General features: G+C 51.7%; 1 protein-coding gene and 1 pseudogene across 1 annotated transcript in view; both read right to left on the minus strand.

Annotated features, from left to right (window-relative positions):
- The window catches only part of Nol4l (nucleolar protein 4 like), a 127177-nt gene that overhangs the window by 85472 nt on the left and 14184 nt on the right, over positions 1-27521 (minus strand). The gene's annotated exons all lie outside the window — the stretch shown is intronic.
- On the minus strand, positions 8858-10383 carry LOC125353372 (annotated as a pseudogene).

Genomic DNA, 27521 nt, shown 5'->3' on the forward strand with positions numbered 1-27521 from the left:
GGCGGGCCGGGCGCGGGGCGGGCGGGGCGGCCGCTCGGCTTCCTTTCCCCCCACCTCCTCCGTCCTTTTCCCCACCCCCAGCGCACGCGAGTGCGCCCTGGCGGGGAGGAGCGGAGAGGCGTGCGCGCGCGCGAGCGAGTGAGCGAGCGCGCGCCGGCCAGGGTTCCGAGGGTCTACTGGAGCGGCTCGCGCGGGCTCCTCGCGGGCAGGCAGGTAATGAGAGTAACCATGGCAACCCACCAGAGGAAGTGTATTCTGCAGGAGACGTTAATCCCCTCTCCCCGGAGCTGGGACAGCCTGACTTTCCATTCTCACACAGTAATTAGATACCAGCTGTCAGTGCAGGGGGGACGGCTCCGCGGCTGTAGCCCGGCTGGGGGTGGGGGGGCGCAGGGAGGAGGGCGTTAAAGACACAGGGACGCTTTGCGGCGGCGGTCCGCGGCGGCGCGCCTCCCCCCTCTCTCCTCCCCCCTCCCCCCCCCCCCCCCCCGGCCTCCGACCTCCAGGCGCGCGCCCGCTCACCTGGAGACCCCGCCCGCGCGGAGCCCCGCCTACCCTACGCGCACCTGCCCCGCCCGCGCGCGCGCGCGCGCGCCCGCCCGCCTCGCGTTCTCTCGGGGGCCCCGCCTCCCCGCTCACGGCGCACCTGCCCGGCTCCGCCCCCCCGCCCCCCCCCCCCCACGCTGCCCACCTGTCCTTTGTGCGGGGCGGCACCTTTCCATCTCGCCAGCTCTCCAGGGAGCGCCCGCTATGTGCCAGGCGCTGTGCCAAGCCTGATCTGGTGTAGTAATCCCCACAGACCCTCCCCGTAGGCGCCTCGGCTGCTCCTCGCCCAAAGCACAGCGGGGTGTGGCCATTTGCCTGTTCCTGTAGACTTAAACCTTCATCAGGACGGTGCCTGCCCATCTAGCTACAGTATCCACGTCCGGTTAGATAGCTCCAGGGGCCTCCCAGAAGCTCTGGGGGACTAGACAAGTCACCCTGGTGGCTGGCACCGTGGTGTACCTACTGTGTGCTAAGCATCTATTGTCTTGTTTCACTTTCCTAGCAGCCACAGGAAATTTATGACACCCACTTTACAGATGAGGAAACGGAAGCAGAAAACAGGCCACCATCAAACCAGAACAATCAGATCCCCACCCCCCACCCCCCCCACACACACATACCCTCTGCAGTCCCAGCTACTGGGCTCTCTTAAGCCCACACCTGGATTGGAGGTGATTGAAATCCAGCCAGGTCTTTTCTTCCTTCAGAGTCCTTTCCACTGTTCAGCCCACCCACACCCTGTCCAGCATCCTTCAGAGTCACCTCTCCTAGCAATACCTGAAAAATCTAAGAGGTTTCCAAACCTAAAGCCACTGCTGTGTCCTTAATTTCTGTCCAGCCTCCCAGAAACCCTTGCTCTCCATGTAGACAGTGGCTTGGAAGTCATCCTCCCAGCCAACTTCATTTTCCAGATAGGAAAACCAAGACAACTCAGGGCTAGAAGCTGGCTAATGGGGAGATGGCTTGGTAGAGCCATTTGGGGGAGAGTTTAGTCTTCTCAGTCCCAGTTGTGGCCCTTGACCCCCACCTCACAACCAAGGGGATGTGTGTGCAGGAAGTGCAGAGAAGCAGAGAGGCTCTGTGTCCCCACTGGAGGCGGTGTCTGGGGCAGGCAGAGGCTATCTGATCCCTTCCCCACTGCCCCGGCCATGACCTCCTCTCTCCCTCCCTCTCTCCCTCTCACTCATGGATGGGGCAGCCAGCACCCAGGCTGCAGCTGAGAACCCAGCGTTCCTGGTTCCCCAACAGGGCTGCATTCCAGTGGGAGGAGGGTGGGGGGGGAAGCTGGGCCCAGAGGTTTAGGGACAGGGGCACCCCTGGGGCAGCCCTACCCTGCACAGGCCAAGGCCTGGCCGCCTCCAACCTCACCATTTCCTGCCTCTGCGCTCTCCATCTCTCAGTAGCAGAGCAGCCTAAATTTGGCTCGAGCAGGGAATGGGGGAGGTGGCAGCAGCAGGCGGGTACTGTCAGAGGCCAGGGTGTAGCTCCTGTCTAGCCGGCTGGCATTTTTGCTGTCTGGAGGGGGACAGAGGGGCCCAGCAGGCAGCCCTCTCCCAGAAAGGGAGATATTTGTACCTTCTGACATGCACCGAGTAATGTGCAAACGACATGCAAACTGAGCTCCAAATCAATGTCTTTGCCAGGGAACAGCCTGATGTTGCTTGAGGATGAAAGCAGGGCCAGTGGCCCCTCCAAGAATTCCAGTGATGGGGGCAAAGAGGATAGGCAACAGGGTATCTAGGGAGAGGCCCTGAGCAACTCAGTTTCTGGCCAGCTGTGGGGCTCCATCCTAGCGGCCGAGTCCCTGGCTTCTTTGCTTGCCCTATCAGGGCTGGGCACACCCGGTTCCATGGTTAAACTCATGAGTCCTGCAGCTACCCCTCCCAGGTTTGACCCTGGCTCTCTACTGGCCAACTGGGTGCATTCCTCAACAGAGCACACAGGCAAACAGGGACCAGGCATGCCTTTCTGGACAGCCACTTCACTTCTCTATAAGTTGGGTGCAGGGATATGACGTGAAAGCACCCAGGCTTTGGCATTAGACCTAGACTCTAGGCATCAGTAGGTGGATTCACTGGGTTGTCATTCCCCACCTCCCCCTGGGAGATGGGTTGAAGACCTCAAGGTCAGCTGTGACATCTTGTGGCGGGGGGGGGCACACCACAAGCCTTCCCACGGAAGAAGTTTTCTTTCTTTCTTTTTTTTTTTTTTTTACTGAGAATAAGAATCCTACAGAAGTCTCGTTGCTGTCTCTGGCCTGTTCTCATGGCTCCTCTTTGCTTCAGGCCTCTCCTGGTTTTTCTCTTGGTTCTAGACATTGTGAATTTCCTGCAGTCTCTGTCTTTCCTCCGTCCCTCCAATGGTCTTGGTGACCTTGGACAGGTCACTATCTCAGCCTGCATATTTATTAAAGTGGATAATGAATGAGCCATCTGGGTCCCTGGCCCAGGAGGCACTTGGCCGTTGACATTCTTTACAACCCCTCCACCATCCCTAGAGACCAGCACCGGTGGGCTGCTTCAACTCTATCAGGTGCAGGGTATTGGGGCCCCACTCCTTCGTAACTCTGTTTAACCCTAGATAACTGCTCTCCCACCCCTCAGCTGGGGCCTGATACGAGCTAAATCCAACTTCCTACCACCCAAAAGCCACTTCCTGCCAAACTTGAGCTGATACCAGAAGAACTTGTTTTCTGTGCATAGAGGAGTCCCTGGTGGGGCAGCCACAGGCTTGCCCCAGTGTGAACATATTTTTTTTCCATTTGCCAGTCTGCCTAGTGGGGCTGGGCATAGGAGGCTCCCTCCCTCTATCCTGCCCTAGTACACCTGCCAGCCATCACAGGAGGGGACCATGTGTCCCCCTGGGGCAGAGACCTGTGTAGGCCATCACTTTCAGTGTGATCTAGCCACACACACAGCTATGGTTACATACAATGACACCACTTCACCGTCACCTCACCGTATGTAGTTATGGGACAGTCACGCAGATACAGAGTACACACAGGACCCATTGGAATATGTCAGATAATTAGCTCACTTGTGAAAGGGGCTGCTGGGAGAAGTGGGGATCATTATAATGCATGCAAAACCCCTCGCCTGTGTCTGGTGCATACAGGCACCCTCTAAGGGAGGCCATTTTAGCATACACCACACTGAGCATCTGCCCGCATTCCCAACAGCTGCAGTCACTGCCCCCATTTCACAGACGAGGAAAGTGAGATTTTAGGAAGCTCACCAAGTCCGCAGGGTGCCGTTCACTCACTCTGCTTCTCCAATTGCCTCAAGACCCTCTCCACACACACTGTTCCCTTTGCCTGGACTGCCCTGACCAGGTTTTTCTGAATTGCCCACTGTATACACAGCTTCTCCAAAAGTCCAAGGCAGTTTCCGTTCACCCCTAGAGCCAGCATCCATCACAAAAAGAGATCTCCCACTACTAGGCTGTTTAGTGCCATTATAAGACCATTGTGTCCTGGTCTCTGCCATGGTGTGTTCCCTGGCACATAGTAGGTGCTCAACAATGACTTCAGAATTAAAAGAATAAACAAAGTAGCCTCATGGTTACTGAAAACAGAGTCTAGAGATGGGCCCAAGACCCTCAGGAGCTGGAGCTCAGCGCTACACTGCTGTGTCCCTCATAGTATTAGCAGACCTCTTAGTGAATGAATGAATGAATGAATGAATGAATTCAGGATCTAAGGATCTTCATCCTGTGGTCCCAGGGCTAACCTCATTTCCTGGCAGCGGGGACATGAGCCAAGCTGCAGGCACCCCGGATGGTGGCAGAGCTGAGGGCCGCCTGCAGCCGGCTGGCTGTCGAGAGCTTGTCTGGCCAGGGCTGCCAGCAGGGGAGACCAGCTGGCGGTGCAGGGTCCACCGGCCCAGGCCTGGAATCTGAGATGCCCTCAGAGGCCCAGCTTCTCTCTAGGCCCCTACAAACTGGCCTTTGTTCCCTGAGCCGGCCAAAGACCCGGCAGCTTGGGCTTTCTCTCTGCCCGCGGCACCCGCGCTGAGCTGGCGGGGTAAATGGGCCAGCCTCCCCTCTGTCCATGCCCAGGACTTCACTTCGGGACTAAATGGAGATGTAATTTTCTATACAAATCCATGACAATTTAGATGGAGTGATTGTAATTGGCTTTTCAATGGGGGTTTTGTCCAGCACTGGTGGCTAGAACTGGGTGGCCTGTTTGAGGCAGGCTCCATTTAAATGACAATAAAGCAATAATATTGAGGACTTGTACAGTCCCCAGTGCCCCCTCTTGGGCCATCAGGGAGCCTCCTGTTTAAGGATCTGGTCCTTCCCTGGTTCTCTCTGGACACCAGGGTGGTGGTAGGATCAGTGACCCCAGGTAAAGGGTGGCTGCAACTTTGGGCTTCCAGGTACAGTACGGAACTTCAGAATGGCTGAAGCTTGATCCCATGACCATAGCCCAACCTGCTCCATCACTCATCACACACCCTCTGCGTGCCAGCTCTCTCCAGGGAGAGAGCCTCTCAGTCCGCTCAGAGAGAGGAGGTGAGAATGTCTCTACATGGGATGTGACAGCATGGGCAGGTGCCAGGCAATGCCAAGTCCAAAGCCTACTCCACTTCTGCCAACGAATTACTTAACCTCTCTGTGCCTCAGTTTCCCCAGCCCTAAGCAGAATTGCAGTAGGTGCTACTGAGAAGATGAAAACCTTCAACAGGTCTTAGCTCAGTACCACAGCCAGCAGGTGAAAGGTACTAAAGTGGCTAGGAATGTAGCTTTGTGGTAGAGTGCTTGCCTAGCATGCATGAAGCCCTGGGTTCAATTCCTCAGAACCACATAAACAGATAAAAAGCTGAAAGTGGCACTATGTCTCAACTGGTAGAGTCCTACCCTTGAGCAGGGATAGTGCTCAGGACCTGAGTTCAAGCCCCGGAACTGGCAAGAAAGAAAGACAGAAAGAAAGACAGAAAGAAAGACAGAAAGAAAGAAAGAAAGAAAGAAAGAAAGAAAGAAAGAAAGAAAGAAAGAAAGAAAGAAAGAAGAAAGGAAGGAAGGAAGGAAGGAAGGAAGGAAGGAAGGAAGGAAGGAAGGAAGGAAGGAAGGAAAGAAGGAAGAAAGGAAGGAAGAAAGGAAGGAAGGAAGGAAGAAAGGAAGGAAGGAAGAAAGAAAGGAAGAAAAAGGAAGAACAAAATAAAAAGAAAGGTGCTACAGTGCTATATGTAATTATTGCTGTTATTCATTAAAAGCTCCAGCTCTGGTGGCAGACTGGCCGGGCAGCCTTGGACACATGACTTACCTTCTTTAAACCTCTACTGGCTTTTTTGGGAGAACGGACCTCACCAGGCTGGAAGATTAAGGCCAGAGTTCACAGAAGCGCTAGCAAGGAGATGGCGCTGGTACTTGATGAACACCAGTGCTTATTCCTTACTGTGGCTCTGGCTTGAGCAGCATGCATCCAGTAGATGATCATACCCAGGAAGTATGGTTGCTTTAGGGAGGACAGAAAGGAAGACAGTAAAGCTCCCAGCGTGGGAAGCCATGGGGGAGCTTGTCCTGGGAATGAGGGAATAGGGCAGGGTGCAGGGCTGTGTGGATGAAGGCTTTACAGACTCGACATTTGGCTGAGCCTTGAAGGATGTGTGACCTTTTTGCCAACAGAAAGGGCAAAGTTAGGCACAGCGGCTACTGAGTTCACAGCAGCCTCTCCAGCTCTAGAACAAGTGACTCTCGCCTGTGAGAAGCTGTGTCACATGTGGCTGGAGGGACAGGATGGGGCAGTGGCTTCCTTCACAGAGACACCGGCAGCCACGGAGGGACTTTAAACAGGTGAGTGACACCACCGGAATTTTTTCAAGGATCCCTCTGTCTGCACATGGAAAGCGGGCTACAAGGAAAGAGAGAAGGCAAGGAAGCCTCCAGGGTGTGGCTGGATCACTGAGCAGAGGAAAGTGTGGGATCCCAGAAATGGCAGGTGCTGGGTAACTGTTGGGTGGAGAATGGGACAGTAGGGGGTGGGCTTCAGCACAAGCAGGGAGTGGGGGCACCAAGGGAGACTGGGTACGCAAGCTTGGAGCAGAAAGAGGGCTTTGTGCTGCTGGAATACAAGCAGGGGAGGCGAGGGCCATCCCTCCACCTGGCTAGGGCTCTAGGGCTTTCTCTGAAGACAGCAGAGGCACCAGCCACGTTTTCCTCCAGGCATGGAAAGACCATGCTGAGATCTGTGATGTTTTTGAAAGATCATTTTGGCTACAGGGTAGAGGGGTGGGAGGTGGCAGGTGGGCGAGGCTGGAAGGAGCAAGGCAGGGAGGGAGGATGGCTGGGAAGGGTGAGGGGGACTCGGAGGCTTCTGTAGGCATCTAATATATCTCTCAACAACGAGAGGGAAAAAAATGGTTTCTCAGAGAGGTATAAAAGCAGTCCAAGATCACAGAGCTTATAATGACAGAGGTGAGAGCCAGATCCGGAATGAACTCAGAGTCCTATTTCTTCCCCCCCTCTGTCATCTTCAGCCATGATTACTAATAAACCCTATCAAGAATAGTTTTGTACCTGAGTGCTGGTGGTTCACACCTGTAATCCTAGCTGCTCAGGAGTCTGAGATCTGAGGATGGTGGTTGAAAGGCAGCCCGCCAAAGAAAGTCTAGGACATTCTTATATCCAATTAACCACCAGAAAACTGGAAGTGGCACTGAGGCTCAAAGTGGTAGAGCGCTAGCCTTGAGTGAAATAGCTCAGGTATAGTACCCAGGCCCTGAGTTCAAGCCCCATGACGGATCAAAACAACAAAACAAAACAAAAACCAAAGAATAGTTTTTATTACAATTATTAGCCACAGAAGTTGTGCTATGACACCAGGGAATGGTACTGCTATCATTCCCATTTTACAGACAAAGACACCAAGGCTTTGGAGAGGCTGTCACTAACCTAAGGGCACACAGCTGGGAACTGAGAGCTGGGCTCAGACCTGGGAAGTATGATGTCACTCCCACACTCACACTCATAACCAGGAGGCCTCAGGCCAAACAGAACCTATGCACATATTTTGGGAGGCCTGAGTAGGTTTATTATAATTTTTAATGTATTGCTAATATTTAGAAGTTGGGGGATTTTATAAAATTTTCAGATAAGATTCTCTCTCTCTCTCTCTCTCTCTCTCTCTCTCTCTCTCTCTCTCTCTCTCTCTCTCTCTCTCTCTCTTGCCAGTCCTGGGGCTGAACTAGGGCCTGAACACTGTCCCTGAGCTTCTTTTGCTCCCTGGGATGCTTTTGCTCAAGGCTAGCACTCTACCACTTGAGCCACAGCGCTACTTCCAGCTTTTTCTGTTTATGTGGTGCTGAGGAATCGAATCCAGGGCTGCATGCATGCTAGGCAAGCACTCTATCACTAAGCCACATTCCCAGGCCTTGGATAAGATCTCTTGATGTTGGTATCCCTGGCACTCAGTGTTGGGACCTCATCCATTTATTGGTGATCCAGGGGGTGACATCAGGTTTATTCTACCTTTAGCTTGGTCCTCTCCTTTGCTTCCAAAGGACTAACTGGACAACTCTGGAAGCAAGTGCTAGTTCGGGGCCCATCTGGAGGGCCCAAACAATGCATACGTTCATTCATCCACCAAGCAAGCATTTGGACTTCCCTTCTAGTCCACAGCCCCGGCTCTTACTCTCAAACCTTCGCCACTAATAGCCTTCTCCATCTCCCACTGCTCAGGTGTCTAGACTCCCTTCTCTCCCACACCTCATATACCATCCATCTGCAAAGCCCACCAGTGCCATCTTTAAGTGATTTCCAGACACAAGGCATAGTACTGTCTGCACACTTCCTGGCCACCTGGCTTAAGGATCACTGGGTGTACTGGGGGCTGGGGAGAAGCCTTGTTAGCTGCAAATGTTCTGAGATCTGACTCCTACTCTTGATGTTTGGGTGTGTTTCTTTATCTGTAAGAAGTTTGGCCAGGCATGGGTGCCCCATGCCTGTAATCCTAGCTACTCAGGAGGCTGAGATCTGAGGATCATGATTCAAAGCCAGCCCAGATAGGAAAGTCTGTGAGACTCTTATCTCCAATTAGCCATCAGAAAACTGGAAGTGGAGCTGTAGCTTAAAGTGGTAGAGTACTAGCCTTGAGCAAAAGAGTACAGGGACAGTGACCAGGCCCTGAGTTCAAGCCCTATGACCAACAAAAGAAAGAAATAAGTTTGGGTGGCACAGGTCATTCTGGTTCTCATGATCCTTGGTTCAAAATTTTTTACCTGCAAAAGCCTGGTTCACAAGATACTTACATTAAAACAATATTAAACTTACATTAAAATCCCTTTTCCCTCTGTCCTGGGTGGGACACTGGAGGAGAGTGTGTGTCTGGGCCTGGGGTCATGTCCAAGCCCCCTGGGGGAGGATGGAGCCCTTTACTTGCCAGAGGCTGCACAGAGTGAGGCGGGGCTCAGGCAACCTGGCATGTGAGCTCTCCTGATCTTCCACAGGCCCCGAATACCACTCCCTTTCAGAAGCTCTGGATTTTTCTACCTAAGAAGCAGGTAGAGTGCACTACCACCGTTGCTTTCCCTTCCTCTGAACAACTAACGTTTATTGAGCACTTACCGTGTGCCAGGCAGTGCTTTATCCACACCAACCATTCACTCTTCACCGTGACCTCAGGAAGCAGGGACAAAGTCACACAGCTCCTCAGTGGCAGGGCCAGGGAGCCATCAGGCAGCCTGGCCCCAGAACCCTCATTAGTAAGCATTGTTCTAGGATGCCCTCAAGAAGAAAATGAGGCTTGAGGAGTCCACCCCTCAGAAGCAGCCCCAGTTGAGATGGAAACACACCAAACAGGGCTGCCAACTCCCGCCTACCCAAACACCCATGCCTGGAAGCGGCTCCTCCTCCCTCCTGGCCCCAGCACAAACCTGACTTTCCAGCCTCCCTAGCTGCTTCTCCCCAGAGCCCTGGGGCGGCCCTGAGCCGACACACTGTGTTCCCCAGCCTGGAATGCCATGGGCTGTTCCTGAGCCATTCCTCCTATTCCACCGAAATGCCCTTCCTTCCCTGAGACTCCCCTGACCCCTGGCCACACTTCTCCTTTCCATTTCCTATAGCACTTGCCAACAGGGATAATAATAGCTAATGTGTACTGGGCATTCTTCATATTAATGCCATTTGATAGGAGAGGAAACTGAGGCACACAAAGGGAACTGAGTTCTCCAAAGATAGAGGAGATGGAGTCAGGATTGAATCCACTCCCCCTGCCCTTTGGTGGTACTGGGTTTGAGCTGAGGACTTTGTACTTTGCTAGGTACTGTGCCACTTGAGCCACACTCCCAGCCCTTCCTGCTGTCTTTCCTCCTTTTTCTTTCTTTCTTTTGTATTTTTAATGCTTTATTCTAAATGAAAATTAAGAAGCTACAAAAGTATGATTATGAAGCAGAAGGCATGCACTGTAGGTCAAAACTGGCTTGCTCTCTAAGGGCACAAGGACCACACCCACAAAGGTCATCCACAGTCTGAAATTTCACTTTAAAAATAAGCTTAAGGGGACACTGGCGGCTGATGACTTCTTAGCTGGGGAATATAGAAGCCATCTACAGGTGCCTCAAATCTCCACAAGCACATAGCTTTACAGAAATAAGCCTAAAAGCAAGAATATCAGGCAATGTTGAAGCTTGAGAGGCAATCTGCATTTTAGGATGTTTGAACACACTCTTTCTCCTGCTGGATAGTTTCCTTTGAAGGAAGCGTGGGGTTTTTTTCCTCTTCAGCATTAGTTTTCTATCAGTGTTATCTGTTACACTTCTTCACTCTGGACATGTTTGGCTTATCACTCATCTTGACTGGAGGCTTGGTGGCTCCCGCAAGGATGTTGGCAGGTGAAGAATGTTGGCTGATTGGGTCTCTTTTCCCTTCCTTCCTTCCTTCCTTCCTTCCTTCCTCCCTTCCTTCCTTCCTTCCTTCTTTCCTTCCTTCCTTCCTCTCTCTCTCTCTCACTCTCTCTCTCTTTCTCTTGTGCACACGCACTCTCTTCTCTTTCTTGCCAGTCCTGAGCTTTATTTGCTCAAGGCTAGCATTCTACCACTTGAACCACAATGCCACTTCCAGCTTTTTCTGTTTATGTGGTACTGAGGAATCGAACCCAGGGCTTCATGCATGCTAGGCAAGCACTCTACCACTAAGCTACATTACCAGCCCCCAATAAAATTTTAAAGATAAAAAAAAAGAGTGGGGCTGGGAATATGGCCTAGTGGCAAGAGTGCTTGCCTCCCATACATGAAGCCCTGGGTTCGATTCCCCAGCACCACATATATAGACAATGGCCAGAAGTGGCGCTGTGGCTCAAGTGGCAGAGTGCTAGCCTTGAGCACAAAGAAGCCAGGGACCGTGCTCAGGCCCCGAGTCCAAGCCCAGGATAGGCAAAAAAAAAAAAAAAAAAAAAAAAAAAAAAGAGTAAAAAGCTAGACTTCCCAGCCTCTAAACTAGACTAGGGACTAAAAAGTGAGTCTATGAACCTCGTATGGCCTGAGAGCATAGGCCCTTTCCCCAGCTCTGAGCATAGCAAAGGCATACAACAGATGCTCATTCATGACTCTCTAGTGACTACAGCCTTTACTTTCCCCACTTTCATACATGAGATCTTAGATAGAGACTCTAGGCATGGCCTGTTGAACTTGCATTCTTTGGGGAGTTATTTCAGAAGTGTAGGGGGCACGCTGAAGACACAAGGGGCTGAACAGGATGGTACAGAGTGAACAGGGTCCAAAGCCAGGTAGGCCCTGTCGCCTTAGACCGCCCTGTAAAGTGCAAATTTCAACACTGACATCCAGGGTCATTGCTGCAGATGCACAGTGCACTCGATGCACCAGCAAGTAGGAAAACTGTACCCCATCCACTAATGCAGAACAATCAGGCATCGTGTCCATCAGCATAGACCTTTGGATCCAACGATTCTACTCCTTACTATAAACTCACACACCTACATTCAAGGATGGTTACTGAAGGTTTTTAAGAGAAGGCTATTGGAAAAATCTGAGTCCGCCAATAGAGGACTGGGTAAATAAGTTATAGCACATTCATGAAGTGACACACTGATAATGTGTAGATTCACTGTTCAGTAGAAAAAAACACCTGTAAGAACTAAGCTTTTTTTTTTTTTTTTTCCAGAGCTGAGGACTGAATTCAGGATCATACTTGCCAGGCAAGTGCTCTTCCACTGAGCTAAATCCCCAACCCTAAGCTTTTCTTTTTTGTTGTTTTTAGAGGAAAAGAGATAAATCTATGACTTTGGATTAGGCAATGGTTTCTTAGATATGACACCAAAAGTATATGCAAGGCACCAGGTGGCTCACGCCTGTAATCCTAGCTACTCAGGAGGCTGAGGTCTGAGTCTCTCAGATCCTGCCAGTCCAGGTAGGAAAGTCAGTGAGACTCTTATCTCCAATTAACCACCAAGATCCAGAAGTGGTTCTTTTTTTGGTGGAGGTGTGGCTTAAATGGTAGAGCACTAACCTTGAGAGGAAAGGGATAGTACATAGGCCTTGAGTTTAAGCCTCAACACACATACATACACACACACACAGAGGCATACACACACAAAGCAAAGACAGTGCCCAGGCCCAGAGTTCAAAGGAAAAATTAGAAAAACTGGACTTTTAAAAACCTGTGCTTCAAGTCAGGCACCAGTGATCAAGCCTACTTCATCAAGCACAAGTGAATCAAGCTACTCAATTGACTGAGATCTAAGAATTGGCAGTTCAAGTCAGTCCAGGGAGAAAAGTCTGTGAGGCTCTTTTTTTTTTTTTTTTGCAGGCGGGGGGAAGTCCTGGGGCTTGAACTCTGGGACTGGGCTCTGTCCCTGAGCTTCTTTGACTCAAGGCTGGGGCTTGAACTCTGGGCCTGGGCTCTGTCCCTGAGCTTCTTTTACTCAAGGCTGGTGCTCAACCACTTGAACCACAGAGCCACTTCCAGATTTTACTCAGTGGTTTATTTGGGATAAAAGTCTCACGGACTTTCCTGCCTGGTCTGGCTTCAAACTGTGATCCTTAGATCTCAGCCTTCTGAGAAGCTAGGATTATAGGCATGAGCCATTGGCACCAGGGCTCTGTGAGATTCTTCTCTCCATTTAACACCCAAAAGCTGGAAGTGGAGCTGTGGCTCAAGTGGTAGAATGCTAGCCTTGAGGAAAAAAAGAAAGAAAACTGAGGGACAGCATCTAGACTCTGAGCTTAAGAATGTATACACGCACCACTTTGGTGCTTCAATGGATACCTTCAAGGAAATAAAAAGATATAGCACTCCAAAGGCTGAAGCAGAAGGATCATAAATTTGAGGTCAATCTGGACTACACAATGTTACCCTATTGAGGGAAGGCAGGAAAGAAGGAAGGAACAGGGAAGGAGGGAGAGATATGGAGGGAGGGAGGGAGGAAAGGAGGAGGGAGGGAGCAAAGGAGAGAGGAAGGAAGAGAAAGGAAGATTAGAAGAAGAGAAAAGAGAGAAGGAAAAAGGCAATCACAACTGGAAGAAGATATTTGTAAATTGTATGTCTGAGAGGGAACTTTTTTCTGGAATATACAAGACTCTTATGGGTTAATAATAAAATGACTATGATTTTTAAACTGTGCCAAAAATCAGGATACACATAAGATATACACAAGGATATACAAATAAGATATAGAAATGTCACCAATAAGCAAATGATAAGATACTCAACATTATTAGCTATCAAGGAAATGTACTTCAAAGCCACCATAAGATACCACTTCAGGACCTCTAGGATGGAAGTAATAAAAACAAAACAAAACTGAGCTGGGCAGCAGTGGCTCACACCTATAATCCTAGCTACTCAGAAGACTGAAATCTGAGGACCACAGTGCCTAGGCCCTGAATTCAAGTGCGAGGAAAGACAGGCGCACCCGCACACATGCGCGTGTGCATTACCCCCCCCCCCCACACACACACAGAATAACAGGTGTTATAGAGAAACTTCAACCCTGGAAGAGGGAACTGCATTGCTGGTGGGAATGTAAGATGCATAGTTCAGAAAACCAGTAGGTCCTGGGAAGGTTAAACCCAGTGTCACCATAGAACCCAGTAATCCCAATCTAAAGTGAAAGACAAGAGGGAACATAGGCAAACAACAACTTGAAATAATAAGTGATGGTTCACAGAAGCCTTATTCCCAACAGCCGAAATGTGCAAACAACAAATATCCATCAACTGTTACATAGGTAAATGAAATGAGATGTGCTCATATATGGAATAGTATATGGAAAAAAAGGAAAGAAAGAAAGAGAGGAAGGAAGGAAGGAAGGGAGGGAGGGAGGGAGGGAGGGAGGGAGGGAGGGAAGGAGGGAGGGAGGGAGGGAGGGAGGGAAGGATGGAAGGAAGGAAGGAAGGAAAAGTATCGCATGCTACAACAGAGATGAGCCTTGCAAGCAATAGAAAGAAGTCTGTCACAAAGCCACACACACTGGATGGCTCCATTCACAGGAAAGGTCCACAGGAGGCGAGGCTGTGCAGACAGAAAGCAGAGCTGTGGCTGGCTCAGGCCACAGAGGGGCCGGGGAAAGAAGCTTCTGGGTGGAGGTAGGGGGTTCCTTTTGAAGTAACAAAAATGCTCTGCAACTGGGTGTGGCGATGGTCGCACAACTCTGAATATACTACAAAAGCATTGAATTGTATTTTGAATGGGAAAATTGTATGGTATGTGAATTATATCTCAATAAAAACTTATTTATGTTTATATTGTACATGGTACAATGTAAACATACTGTACCATAAAAATATATAATTTACATATAATTATATATTATTTATACATTATTTATATATTTATATATATTATACATGTTTTAAAAAGCAACCTGTGGATCAAAGTAGAACATATTTTGTGTAAAAAATAGAAGCAACTCTGTACATCACCTTTATAATAACAATAAAAGAAAATCTAATTTTTTTTTTTTTTTTTGCCAGTCCTGGGCTTGGACTCAGGGCCTGAGCACTGTCCTTGGCTTCTTTTTGCTCAAGGCTAGCACTCTGCCACTTGAGCCACAGCGCCACTTCTGGCCGTTTTCCATATATGTGGTGCTAGGGAATCGAACCCAGGGCTTCATGTATAAGAAGCAAGCACTCTTGCCACTAGGCCATATTCCCAGCCCCAATCTAAATTTTTTTAAAAAATAGAAGCAAAAATCCAGAAACATACAGCACCTGTACTTTCTCTAGACACATGAGAGACATTTCTGTAGAGATGCTTAGCACATACTTGAGGAGGAAACGAGATGACCAGGAGAACACCTCTTTTTTTTCACTGTACAGTGATTGGTACCTGTATTGTTTGGTTTTATTTAAATAATTGGCTCCTATTACCTTTCAAAATGTTACACTTTGAAAAATAAGGGGGGAAAGCCAGTGGTTTTATTGCTCACTGGCCCTCAGCCAGAGTATAGGTTGGGCGTACAGCTCTGAAGATACAGAAGACTGACAGAGGACTGACGTTATATGTGCCAAGCCTTGCTAACACCCATCCATTCTTACTCCTTACACAGGCTCTGCCAGAAAGTGTCAGCACCAGCCTTGTTTTCACCACGAGGTCATCTCAGTTCATGTCTAGAGACACCAACAGAGGCTGAGAGAGGGAAAGAGAGTGACCTAAAGTCACACAGTCCCACCATGGCTGATGCACCTGTGAATCTCAACTCTTGCTTGGCCCCATCTCTTGAGGCCTTGGCTCTGGCACCTGCTCAAACAAATAGCCTGAGCCCCAGGAAAGATGCTATCACCCTTCTATTCACCCATTCAGTTCAACATGTTGGAACCTAACTGATGAGGGCTTGGCAGAGCTGACCTCCGGCTAGCAGAGGTCCTAGGAGAGAATGCACATGACCTTCCCAAGGTCACACAAAACACTGGGGCCAGAAGTAGAAGTCCCAGAGCTTGAGCTCCTGGCCACACAGACACCTTCCCCATATGGCCTCTTCTGCAATACTGTGCCACCACTCAGAAACCGAGTCTCTAACATTAACTGAGCCCGTGCAGCGGGGCAAGGTTGGAATCCTAGGAATCTGAGTTCAAATCCAGCCATATCATTCAGCCAAAGAAAATCTCTCTGGGACCATTTCTGCAGCTGTGACAGGGTAAGGGTTAAATGAATGTTTGTGAAGCCCAGGTTCAGCCTGTCTATTATATAGAATGGGAGAGGGGGCCACTTTCACACCCCCAACCCTCCCCCTGCAGCAGCTGTGCTGACCAGTTCTAGCTGTAGCGTTTGGGTAGACATAGGCACCAGAGATCTTTGGGAGGTCGGATAAGCTGTCCACAGTAGTCCCTTCACAGAAGGAAGCTGACTGGCTGGGGAGAGGGGAAGGGAGAGATTTTTTCCAGATCTTTTCAAATTTTTTCCATTTTAAATAATGCAAATGCAAAGCAGGTGTTGGCAGCACCTGACTGAGATCTGAGGACTGCAGTTCAAAGCCAGCCTGGACAGGAAAGTCCAGGAGAACCTTATCTCCAATTAACTACCAGAAAACCAGAAGTGGAGCTGTGGCTCAAAGGGGTAGGGTACTAGCCTTACACAAACAAGCTCAGGGACAGTGCCCAGGCCCTGAGTTCAAGCCCCATGACTGACAAAAGTAAATAAACAAACAAACAAAATAATGTTTTTAAAACTGTATGTTTAAAGCTGAAGTTAAAAATAATAACAAGTCGCGTGCTAGTCACTCTCGCCTGTACTCCTATATACTCAGGAGGCTGAGATCTGAGGATTAAGGTTTGAAGCCAACCTGGGCAGAGAAGTCTGTGAGACCTATCTCCAATTAATCAGCGAAGAGGCAGAAATGGAGCCATAGCTCAAATGGCCAAGTGCTAGCCTTGACCAAAACAGCTAAGGAACAGCACCCACGCCTTGAGTTCAAACCCCAGCACCTCAGCACATACGCAGAAATTTAGATTTTCAAGTGAAGGGATTGAAGTCAATAGCTTCCTGAATGTGCCTGACCTATGGCACAGGGTCATCTGTGTCGGTGCCTTCTGTCACCACTGCTGCTAGCGGACAACTGACCTGAAAGGAGTTTGGCTAACACAGCGGGCTTGGAAGAAGTCCTTCATCTGTGGGCCCCATGGTCACTGTCACGAGAACTGCTGGAACCCACACAGAAACCCCCTCCCATTGGCTGGTCTTCTGTGTGGACCACATACCTGCCAAGGCCTGAGACACACAGGCGTGTGGAAGGGATGCATTTGTGAGGACCCACAAGGGGGCTCCTGCCCTCTGAATGCAGTAACTGGGGTCCCCACTCAGGCAGACACTTGTCTTACTGATGGAGAAACAGAGGCACAGAGCTAAAAGACCTGGGTACCAAGGTGACACAGCTGAGATTGAACCACTCAGCCTCCACAGACAGAGCCCCAGTCAGGGTCTCCATTAACCTACTCAGTTCCTCCCGGTGCCTTCAAGAGGCTGTGCCAGCAGGTGAAGGCTCCAGCCTGGATGCCACCCCATCCTCAGCCAAGAGACTGGAGGGTCTAGGGCACTGGGTCTGGCTGGGCCTAGCAGGCTGTGGTATGGAGTCTGGTCTTTGTCCTAAGAGCCCCTGGGGAGCCACTGAAGGGTTTTAGGCTAGGCGCTGATGCTGTCTGATTTATATTTCAGAAGACTGCTCTGGCTGCTGGTGGGGAAGGTGGGGAGGGCTGAGGGGACACAGGGCAGAGGGGTGGTTCAGAAGCCTCTGCCTCCCAGGCCACAGCAGGGCAAGGGGTGGGGGGAGCTGGAAATGCGCTGGGACGTGTCAGCTGATCACAGATGGAAACAGGATATTCCTCCTTCGGTAGCAGATTCTCCACCTCAAACACATGGAGACGAAGGCTGGGGCCAGGCATTAGCGAGAGGTTTCTGAGAGGGAGGGATGAGCAGGGGCAACAATGCCAGGATTCCAGGTCATCTCCCCCAGGATGGACCCCTTCCCTGGATGGCTCCTTGCGCCTCCCCCATCAAACTGTGCTGGGGCAACACCATCAGGTTCTGGATTCCCACAGTCTTCCTCACAAGGGCTGCAGTGGCTGGGCTCCCCTCTAGATCCCAGGGCTCAGCGAGGAGCCCGGCACACAGTGGGACCGCATACACTACCCCTCCCTCTTTTGTCTCTCCCAAACACTTAAGTCTGGGTATCCCCAGTGCCTAACGCAGATGCTGGCACACAGTAGGCCTTTAGTAGATGTGTTCTGACCTGGATTCTCTACAGGGCAAGGATCTGACACAAAGGAAAAGGAGGAACTCGGCTTGTCCTCAAGGGCAGAATGCAGAACAATAACAAGACAGTATAGACTCCAGCTCTGCTCCATGCAAGGCACTAAGCCCTAAGGAAGGATGGTTGTAGGTTTATTTTGCAGATTTGCAAATGGAGGTCTAGAAAGGCAGGGCCACACAGCTGTCAAAGAGTAGAGCAGAAATTTGAACCTCCACTACCAGGCCCCAGGACTGACGACTCCTGTGGCCTAGGTCTGAGGACTTCCATGGCTCCTGACACATAGTAGGTGCTGGGCTATGTCTCTAATAGGCCACAGAAGGACCTGGCCAGCCCTGCTCTAACTCCCAGGCTCAGGCCTCCTACTCGAACAACCGGGCCAGTCTGTCCCAGAGGACTGCTGCCAGCCCAGGCCTGCCCAGGCCCCACCACCCACGCGGTCTCCTCCCTGAGCCGCCAGCAGGCCGGCAGCATGGCCTGTCCCCCAGGGAATGAGCCTCCCTTGGCTGCTCGGTCCAGACAAAGGCCGGCAGCGTGCCCAGCCCCCTGGCACTTGGGCCACCACCTCCTCCTCCTCTCTCCAGGGCACTAGCAGAGGTTGCTTCCACAAAGGAGGTGGAGAGAAGGGTGAGAGATGGGGCAGAGGCTGGAACAGTTGGAATGACAGGGCAGGTTAATGGTGGCAGGGAGCAGGGCAGTCCTGCAGAGCCAAGCATCCCCAGATAGCAGGCGGTGGGGGAGGGGGGGGCTAGCCAGGGCAGTCTGGCAGGTCTGATTCCTCTCTCTGTTCCCAGATGGGTACCCCAGCAGGTGCCAGCCGAGGTCTGCTGAGTAATGACCGTTTCAGTTCTGAGTGCTACCAGGGTGGGGCCAAGCCCAGGACACCAGTGAACCCCCCCCCCTCCCAGCTAGAAGGAAGCTACAAATATAATCCGGGTGGGCAGGGTATCAAGGCACTTGTCAATTGTCTCCCCAGGTTAGTCAAGAGGAAACTAAGATTCAGAGAGACAGTGACTTTGCCTAAGGGATTATGCTTAAAAGTGGGGCAAACAGGAACCCCACCCACCCAAGGTCTATGTGACTGCAATAGTGTGCCTCTCCTTCCACGGTCCCCTGTCCCCACTGTGGTGGGCTTGCTGGCTGGTGTTCTCTCTCCTCCTCATTCCTATAGACCAGATTGGCCTCAAACTGCCAAACCTTGAGCTGAGATTACAGGTCTGAGTACCACACTTGGCCCCACTATTTCTCTCCCCATCCCCTCTCTTGGTGATACTGGGATTTGAACTCAAGTATTTGAGCTTTCTATGCTAGCACTGAGCTACCACTCCTCAGCTGCCCAGTGCATATCTGAACCACTATTGTCCTACTTCTCGCTTCCTGCTGTAGCTGTGATAACAAGCACACACAATCATGCCCAGCTTCCTTCTTTCTTTCTTTCTTTCTTTCTTTCTTTCTTTCTTTCTTTCTTTCTTTCTTTCTTTCTTTCTTTCTTTCTTTTCTTTTCTTTTCTTTTCTTTCTTTTTTTGCCAGGCTTGAACTCAGGGCCTGAGCACTGTCCCTGGCTTTCTTTTGCTCAAGGCTAGCACTCTACCACTTGAGCCACAGCGACACTTCTGGCTCTTTCTATATATATGGTACTGAGGAATCGAACCCATGTATGCGAGGCGAGCACTCTACCACTAGGCCATATTTCCAACCCTTCTGCCATTTCTTTACAAGCAATTAAAAAGAAAGCAAGGGGGCTGGGGATATAGCCTAGTGGCAAGAGTGCCTGCCTCGGATACACGAGGCCCTAGGTTCAATTCCCCAGCACCACATATACAGAAAACGGCCAGAAGCGGCGCTGTGGCTCAAGTGGCAGAGTATGCTAGCCTTGAGCGGGAAGAAGCCAGGGACAGTGCTTAGGCCCTGAGTCCAAGGCCCAGGACTGGCCAAAAAAAAAAAAAAAAAAAAAAGAAAGAAAGAAAGCAAGAAGCAACAACTCACATTTACCAGGCATTCACTTGGTGCCAGGCTTTATGCCTAAGGAACTACTGTAAGTCACCGAATCCCTTCAACAACCCTATGCAACGAGAGTTACCATGTCCATTTCACTGATGAACGCACTGAGGCCTGGCAAAGAAAGGACTGTGCCTAAGGACAAACAGCAAGTGTGTTCAACCCAGCTGCCCCGAGCCTGCACTGGAAACACAGTGGAACAGTGGTTCCACCCTGGATGGGTGAATTCGCTAGTAGGTGTGCTACCCTCCTGACTGAGGCCTGAGTGTATGCACCCAGGAAGCGGTTGGCCAGCGGGAGCGAAGGCCACACAGCTCCAGTGGGTTGGGCCTCACGTCCTCAGCAGGGCCGAGATGGGGGCGGTGGGCCATGTGCCTGGGCTGGGCGGGCAGCCCGAGCTCCCTCGCCCGGAGCAGAGCTGCAGCATGACGGATGTGCCCGCCGCCGCCGCGGGGAGCCCAGGGTAGAGCAGTTGCCTGGATACAGACTGCTCTCGCGGCCCACACTCAGACCTTTGTCACCATCCCAAGGACCTTTTTTCCCTCCTCCTCCTTTCTCACTGGAGCCAGACCCTGCACGCAGGTGAGGAACCGCAGCCAACAGCTCCAGCAGCCCCTGGCTGGGGACCTGGAGGCCTGTGGCCTCAGGTGGGGAGGAGGCAGGCAGGAGGGGGGCTAGGAGAGAGGGGAGGAGGGGAGTCTGCAGGGGGACTCCCGTCTCCCCTGGAGGCTCGGCCAGCGGTTGGAAGAATTCTGCCGCTGGGACCCATCCCTCCCTGGCTTTCTTTCCTCTTTGCCTTGTTTCTTTCTCCGGGAAGCCTCGGCATGGAGACTGGAGGGTGGGGCTCAAGGACCTGGGCAGGGCTGGCCTCACCCAGCAGGGGGACAGGTGCGCGGTCCCAGCACACAGGCACTAATTGGCTCTAGGGCTGGTGGGCCCTGAGAGGGGATTAACTGGGCCCCAGGGAACAGCCTAGGGGTTGGGCCACGCCCCAGCCAGGCCTGGGACAGGAGCCAGAGGGGTTAGCAGCGGACCCCAGGGTCAGAACGTCCTGGGCTCAAATCCCAGCTCTGCCTGTGGGACAAGTCATTTCTTCGTGCCTCGAGTTTTCTCCTCAGTGAATGCCGCAGGGTCTCTAGCCCCAGACAAGTCACAAGGATGGTTGCCTTCTTTCTCCAAAACACTCAGGAAAGCAGGAGGTCCGCGTCCCTCTTACTTGTCAGAGGCAGAAACAGAGCCTCAGGTGGGATGGGCTAGAGGAGGCACCAGAGGTGACTTCCACCAGGACCATATGCTTACTCAGAAAATCAGCCCCGCTCCCCCCCCCCCCCCGCCATGGCGCTGAACCTTCTGTGGCTCCCAGTGCCCAGATAAAATGCAGGCTGACTTGCCAGGCATTACAGGAGTATGCGATACAGCCCTGCTCACTCCTACTAGGGATAATGGTCCTGGGCCTCTCATTTCTAGGGATGTACACCCTCTAATGGCTCCTTGCTGAGACTTAGTCACAATGGGACATGCTTCCAGGAAACCTTTCCAACCCAGCACTCCTTGGGCCATTCTAGAACAGCTGAAGCTCTTCTCTGACCCTCTGACAGACGTCGGGATTGGGGAGGGAAGGGGGGGCCCCTGAAGCCACAGGCCAGCAGGAAGAAACAGCCTGGTCTGGCACCCATGGTCTCAGGCAGGCCCTCCCTCCTGAGCCTCTGCCCTCCTTCAACCTCCACAGCTTCTGGGCAGGCACCCTTCCTCTTGGCCCAGCCCAACCTGTCCATCTACACCTGCATTCTTGGCTCATGAAGCAACAATCCCCTCTGCCTCCTCTTCCTCCTCCTTCTCTGGTCCTTTATCTGACCACCCCAAGCCCAGTCATACGGCCAGGCAGAGAGGTACTGCTGCTGCTCCAACCTGCTCTGGGGTGGGTAGGTGGCAGGGAGGAGTAAGAGGAGGGAAGGAGGCAAAGCCTGCTTGTATGGACTGCAAGGTCAGGCCTGATTCCAGGCACACAGCCACAGTGCATGGAGATTATTTCTTCTCACAGAGGAGCAAGAGGAGGCACAGCACGGAGAGACCAGACCTCTCTCTTGCCTAAGGGTCTGGAGCTCAGCTGGGCTTCTGCTGCTATCTGTGCCACACACCTAGCACCACAGGGACCTGGGGGCTGTTGCTGGGCTTGCATACCTTGTGTTCCCTCACCTGAGCCAGCCGAGGCCCAAGGCAGTGACAGGGGTGACAATAACAGCAGTGGTGATGATATGGGCTGATGACAGATGCCACTTATTAAGTACTGGGCTCCAAGCCTCACGTTATCACCAAGTTAAAGACAAGGACAGTGTTGCCCAGAGAGGCAAAGTGACTTGTCTAAGGTCACACAGCTAAAAAGCCACGGAACCAGAATTTAATTCCCCACCTCTACCCACCCATACAGAGGATTTACACTGTCCTGGAGCCCAGGACTTAGTCTGGTCTTACAGCAGAGTTGGCCACAGCCCCTAAAGGCACTTATGGCCCTGATTCTGGCCATGAGGCCCTGAACTCATCCCTGGTGGCCACCCGCTAATTATCCAAGCAACTTCTACTTGCTTAGTGGCTGCTCCGGAGCAATTCTCCCAGGGAAGGGTGAACTTGCGGGAGCAGGAAAGGTAATTGCTAATTTGCACTGTGAAGAGACAAAGAGGACAAAGGCGCTTGAGCTGCTGAGGGCAGCCGGAGCTGGCTTCGAGTCCCCGCAAGTACCTGCCGCTTGACATCTGCCATCACAGGCTGCCTAGGCTGCTTCCTGTCCCCACTGAGCAGCTCCCGTCCAGTCTGGGTCCCCAGCCACACCCTGGGCAGAGCAGAAGCCCTGTGGGGGAGGGGGGGCAGACAAGGAGCAGATGGCATCCCCTCACTCTACAGGTCCTACATGTGCACTGCTCACAGAGCCTCAGAGAAGCTTGAGGGTAGCTGCTGCCCTCAGCCTAGTCACCCTGGAGGAAACTGAGGCACAGGGGAGATGAAGTAAATGCCAGAGCCCTCAGCTAGGAAGTGAAGGGGCAGGATTGGAATTCAGCAGTTTGTGCTGTTTCTACTGAGCTCTAAGACTGTCTGGCTCAAGTCTCCCATTGCGCAGCTGAAGGAACTGAGGGCAGAGGCTACAGAAGACAAAAATGATAAATGTTGAGCCAGGGACAAGTGGCACATACCTGTAACCCAAGTGCTCAGAAGACAGAGGAGGGTTGTGAGTTCCAGGCCAGCCTGGGCTACACAGTGAGACTCTGCCTCAAACAGACACACAGACAAATAAAACAAAGTAGAATAAAAGAGCATGGGCCCAAGGGTTCTAGATCCACCTCTTCCATCTTGTGGCTTATGTTCTTCACTGCATGTTTTGTAATTTGTGTCTCAATTTCTTCATCTGTAAAATGGAAGTGGAGAGGATGTTTAGGTCCCTTAAGGTGGGGACTAATGTGGGTCCCTTGACCTCTCCTTCTGAGGGGCCAGGCAGTCTGGCATCGCCCTGCAAGCTAACACAAGGAAGGCGCTGGAACTGGAGTCAGGAGCCCCACGATTTAAGCATCTGAGGTCACAGTAACCAAGGAGCAGAGACTGGTGAGCCGAGCCTTCCATCAGGGAGCTGGGATGCCAGCCTAGAAGGAAGGCCAAGGGGGGAAGGGCCAGTGGCACAAGGTTGGCACCTGTCTGAGCTCTGACCTGGGATCAGGCCTATCTGCCCCAGACTCTGGCTCCCTCCCAACTAAGCCCTGCACTAAACCTCCGCTTCCTTTCTGGTCTGTCATGGCCCCTGGCAGGGCTGTCCTGAGGCCCAGAGAAGCCAACAGGGATGGGTCTCTGGGGGTAGGGAGGTGGGATAAAGTCCCTATCCCTCCCCAGCCAGCAAGGCCAGACACTGGATGGACAATCACATGAGACCTTCTTCCTCTTCTCCATGACCTGTCCTGGACTCTGCCTGCCTGGTGGTCTGAGTTTCTCCATGTTCTAGGCTTTCACCATCCTTACATCAGACCTCTCAGCCCACCAGACTGAGCCTTGCAAAACACGCTGGGGAACACAGATCTGAATGTGGCTATGAGAGCTCAGTGCGGCATGAGCAGGGGTACATGTGCTAAGTGAACTTGTATGCTCCCTAGGGAGGGGGAACCAGACAGTCCCTCCATTCATCCTCCTTCCCCTGACACCCCCATCTCAGCCTCCACCAGTCCTCTCTCACTGTGACCTTCTCCGGGTTTCCGTTTACCCCCCTCTGTAAGTCGGGGCTATTATTTTCCACCTTCTCTTCCTCATGGGGTTCTTAGAAGACTCAAGTAATAGAACAAACTTCCTGTAGGTATGGGAAGGATTTAAAGTCATATTGCGGGGCTGGGGATATGGCCTAGTGGCAAGAGTGCCTGCCTCAGATACACGAGGCCCTAGGTTCGATTCCCCAGCACCACATATACAGAAAACGGCCAGAAGTGGCGCTGTGGCTCAAGTGGCAGAGTGCTAGCCTTGAGCGGGAAGAAGCCAGGGACAGTGCTCAGGCCCTGAGTCCAAGGCCCAGGACTGGCAAAAAAATAAATAAATAAAAAATAAAGTCATATTGCAATGTCAGGTTCTGGTTCTAAACCACTAAGAATAGCTCCTGTAGCCAGATTAAGCAAGGCTAGGCCCTTACACAGACTTTTCTTGTGGTCCCCTGTAAGTTAAGTTCCATGGACACCCTGGTCTACAGTTATTCTGTCCTCATTTTACAGACAAGGAAGTTCAGAGCAAGATTCACCTAAGACCACTTACAAAAATGGTAGACCCAGGATTCAAACTCAGGGACAGCTAGGAAGCAGCCCCTTGGGGAGTCAGGATGACAGTTTTCCATAGTGACCCGGGTTACCAAAGACTATAAAACCCATGCTACACACAGCAACACCCGTAACTGTGCCCCAGCTCCACCCAGTGATGGGCTGTGAGGGCTCATAGATAATTTTGTTCTGAGGCCTAAGGTCCTGGAGGAAAAAAATGTGTGGTCTGTTGATTCCCAGATAGAAAGGGTGGAAAGATCTAGGGACACTGTTTTTGCCACTCCTGAGGCATGAACTCAGTCTAGGCACTGCCCCTCAGCTTCTTTTGCTCAAGGCTAGCACTCTACCACTTGAGCAACAGCGCCACTTCCAGCCTTTGCTGTGACTTAATTGGAGATAAGAGTCTCACAGACTTTCCTGCCCCATCTAGCTTAGAACCACAATCCTCAGATCTCAGCCTCCTAAGTAGCTAGGGTTATAGGCATGAGCCACCAGCACCTGGCTTGAAATCTTAAAAACTTTTTTTTTCCTTTAAAGTACTGGAGGTTTGAACTCAGAGCCTCTATGTTTGCTTTGTTGGCAAGATATCACGAAGCCATGCCTCCAACCCTATACACTGGCCCCCTTGATGGTCCCCAAAGCTACTAGAATGATTCATTCCTGTCTCAGGACCTTAGCACTAGCTCTTCCCTCCATCTGGAATGCTTTTCCACCAGATGCCTGCCATACCTGGTTCTCGTGTCTCCTTCAGGGCTTTGTTCAAAATGTCACTTGTCAGTAAGGCCCTCCCAGACACTGTTTAAAATTCCAGCCCTTAAGCCAGGCGCCAGTGACTCATGCCTGCAATCCTAGCTACTCAGGAGGCTGAGATCTGATGATCGTGGTTCGAAGCCAGTCTGAGCTTCTCTCTAATAAACTACTCCAAAAAAGCCTAAAGTGGTTCTGTGGCTCAAGTAGAAGAGTGCTAGCCCTGAGCAAAAGAAGCTCAGGGACAGCACCTAGGCCCTAAGTTTCAAGCCCATGAACAACAACAATAAATCCAGTCTCTTCCACCCCACGCCCCAAATCCCTTACTCTGCCTTTTCCCTGTAGTATTTACTAGCCCCTGACAAACTGGTGTTTTCCCCATTTATTGTGTAGTGTCAGCCAGCCCCCCTGGGACCTCAGCTCTCAGGGGACAGGGACTTTTCCTTCAAGCCTCTAGAGCACAGTGCCTAGAACAGAGCAGATGCTCAGCAAATGTTTGAACAAGTGAATAAAACTGAGGAGGGATGTAATGAGCTCTGGGCCACACAGGAAGCAAAGAAACAGCATTCGTGTCCTGGCCTTCTGCCCTCTGCCTGATTCTGTCCCCTCTCTTCAATGTCAAGGAGTCAAACCTAGGTGCTCTGGATCCTGAGTCCCTTCCCAAGAGGTATGGGAGTCACAATGGGTGGGACAACAGTATCTTCCCTGGAGCTTGGGCAAAGTAAGCAGCAAGTAACTGTCCAGTGTCTCCATCCAGAGACCCTAGCTGCTGTCAGCCATGTCTATCCTAACTCTCAGAGGCCAGGCTGGGAACAGAACCTGCTTGCTTGTTCTGCTTTCTAACTTGTGGAATAGGATGATCCCCGCAGAAATGCCAGCTGCTGTGACAAAGGAAGCAGCCTCTTTCCTTTCCTGTGGCTTCCACAGAGGACCGCTCTCCCCTCACGAAGGAGGGACTCACGGATGAGGGACTGGGGGCACGTGAACTGGGGCACTATCTGCCCAAGCTTGCCAAACTCTGCTCAGGTAAGTTGGCCCCATGTGCTTTCTGCTGCTCTGGGCCCTGTGTTTGGACCGGGAGCCAGGAAGGGATCTAGCCGTGACCGAAGGAGAGAGCTGCTGGCTGAAATGGCAGGTGGCCATCGCCAGGAGTAACTGAGGGTAGGCTGCCTGAGATCACATCCGGGTACCACCCTTTCTCACAGGGGCCTTGGGCAAGTTGTGTAAGATCTTAGTGCCTTGCAGGGTTGCCGCTGGAACCCAATGTGCAAACACACAGGAAGCACTTAGAACAGATGAGCCTCAGTGAGTACTCACTACATGGGAGCCGAAACCCTTCATCATCTCCATTTGCACCATCACGTCACCACCCTGGTACCATTACCCCACCATCTTCACCAACACACCCACCATCACTATCACTACCTCCAGCACAATCACCATCATCACCATCACCACTATGACCACTACCATCACCACTGTCATATGGCCACCACCATTACTACCACCATCTCTATCATCACTACCTATCACCACTACCATCACCACCATCATCATCACCACTCTCACCAGCACTGCTGTCAGTACCATCCCCTCACCATAACCACACAGCGGCTATCCCTCACAATGGGTCCTAAACAGTGCCAGGGCGGAAGTCACACGTGCACCCACCACGGCACCCCAAAAGGCTCCTCCAAGTTGCTAAATGAATACACGAGTGAATAAAGAGAATTTATGGAGAGCAAAGCAGGTGTGAGAAGGAGCAGGGGGCTTCGACTCACTCCTTCAGCAGCCCCCGGCTACTCCCTTATTTCTATCAATCCACTCCCAGTGGAGACATACCCCCTAGAGCTGAGAGACTCCCTGATCTCAGACCCCACTCTCTGCCCTGCACACCTCTCTTTCCATATTTCCCTAGGTTTCCCTATGACACCCGATGGTTCCCACTGCTTGAGCTCTGGATTGCTGGGGCTTCATTCCAGAACTCCCCATCCTCAGGCCTCCCTCCAGTCCTGTTTCCACAGCCGGCAACCTTGCCTTACTCGGGCCTCCCAATGAGGCTGAGCATGAGCTCCAGCACCTCCGATGGGGCTTGAGGCTCTCCAGGAGCAGCCCTGCTGAATCTGCCAACCTGCAGATTGCCTCAGTCCTGGGCCTAGGAGAGCATGCAGCTGGCCAGGGCAGACAGCCCTGTGTGGAAATGCAGGCCATTTGCATTTGGGCCCCTGGCCCCAATGCCAGCTCTCACATTGACCCCC

This window comes from Perognathus longimembris, chromosome 6 (assembly GCF_023159225.1).
Source record: "Perognathus longimembris pacificus isolate PPM17 chromosome 6, ASM2315922v1, whole genome shotgun sequence".
NCBI classification, from domain to species: Eukaryota; Metazoa; Chordata; class Mammalia; order Rodentia; family Heteromyidae; genus Perognathus; species Perognathus longimembris.